The sequence below is a fragment of the Propithecus coquereli genome, unplaced genomic scaffold (assembly GCF_000956105.1).
Source record: "Propithecus coquereli isolate 6110/MARCELLA unplaced genomic scaffold, Pcoq_1.0 Scaffold74, whole genome shotgun sequence".
NCBI classification, from domain to species: Eukaryota; Metazoa; Chordata; class Mammalia; order Primates; family Indriidae; genus Propithecus; species Propithecus coquereli.
The window spans coordinates 5,326,772-5,328,423 of record NW_012153507.1 but is presented as its reverse complement, the minus strand read 5'-3'; the positions used below and the strand labels follow the sequence as shown (position 1 = coordinate 5,328,423).

At 33.3% G+C, this 1,652-nt stretch overlaps 1 protein-coding gene across 1 annotated transcript in view; it reads left to right on the top strand.

Moving 5' to 3' along the window:
* Window positions 1–1,652, top strand: part of ASCC3 (activating signal cointegrator 1 complex subunit 3) — a 283,174-nt gene that overhangs the window by 150,041 nt on the left and 131,481 nt on the right. The window lies entirely within an intron of this gene.

The following is a 1,652-nucleotide window of genomic DNA, read 5'->3' as shown; positions in this document are numbered from 1 at the left end:
TTAATAAAGTTGAAAAAGAAACAGAGTGCATTTCGGTTCATGTCTTCCACCCACAAATTTAATGCCTTTTCCATCCTAACTGAGCACCTATCATGCACTGTGGCCATAACTTTTACACTTTGAGGTATGACAGCAAAACTACACAGATTTATTATGTTTTCTTCCTTCACAATTTCACGGATAGGAGATTCATTCTTATAGTAGATCTTAGCAACCTCAGCATACAATTTTTTTTCTCTCCTTAAGTCAAGAAGGGTCACCTTTTTACTTAAAGGAAACACTTTACAGCAAATCAGAATTGTTAGCATCAGTACTGTTTTGCTTTTGGGGCCATTTTATTTAAAATAAACATTACTTAAAAGCAAGCACTGTGACAGATTGACAAGAGCTACTGAGTGACTAAGGGGCAGGGAGCATCTACAGCGTGGATACACTGGACTAAGGGATGATTCATATTCTGGGTGGGATGGAGTGGGACAGTGCAAGATTTTGTCATGCTACTCCAAGGGGCATGTAATTCATAACTTATGAATTGTTTATTTCTGGAATTGTCTATTTAATATTCTTGGACAGCATTTGACTATGGGTAACTGAAACCTCAGAAAGCAAAACCACTGATGGGGTGGTGGTTACCATATATGTTTTGCAAATAATTTCTCACATTATGTAAGTTGTTTCTTCACTCTGTTTTCTTTGCTGTGAGGAAGCTTTTTAGTTTGTTCTACCCTCCACTTGTTTAATTTTGCTTCAAAGAATTTTATGGTTTTAGATCTTACATTTAAGTCATTAATCCATTTCAAGTTAATTTTTGTATATAATGTAAGGAAAGGGTCCAATTTCATTATTTTGCCCAACATCATTTATTGAACACTCTATCTTTTCCTCATTGTGTGAATCCTTGGTGTCCTTGTCAAAGATTAGTTGACCTTATATGAGGGGTTGATTTCTGGGTTCTCTGTTCTGTTCCAGTGGTCTATATGCCTCTTTATATGCCAGTACCATACCACCATAGTGTCTTGATTATTATAGCTTCAGAATATAATTTGACATCAGGAAATGTGATGCCTCTAACTTTGGTCTTCTTTCTCAAAATTGCTTTGGCTATTCAGGGTCTTTGTGGTTCCACATGAATTTTAGGATTGTTTTGCCTATTTCTGTCAAAAATTCCATTGGAATTTTGAAAGGGGTTACACTGAAACTGTAGATTGCTTTGGTTAGTATGGATATTTCAACAATATTAATTATTCTAATTCATGAACGTGGGATATCTTTCCATTTATTTGTGTCATCTTCAGTTTCTCTCATCAATGTTTTATGCTTTTCAGTGTACAGATTTTTCACCTCCATGGTTAAATTTGCGGTAGCTTTTATTTCTTTAAACACCCAAAATGTATAACTGTTATCTTCCATAAAATCAACATTAAAATTTAAAATAGTTTATTTCTCTTCAAAATTTCAAAAACTTCAAAACTAATAACTTTTTTCATGAGTTACACACAACTCATAAATTTATTTCTAAATATGTTATTCTTTTTGATGCTATTGTAAATGGGACTGTTTTCTTGATTTTCTTGGTCTTAGATAATCTGTTGTTAGTATATAGAAATGCTACTGGTTTTCATGTGTTGATTTTATATTGTGCAATTTTATCA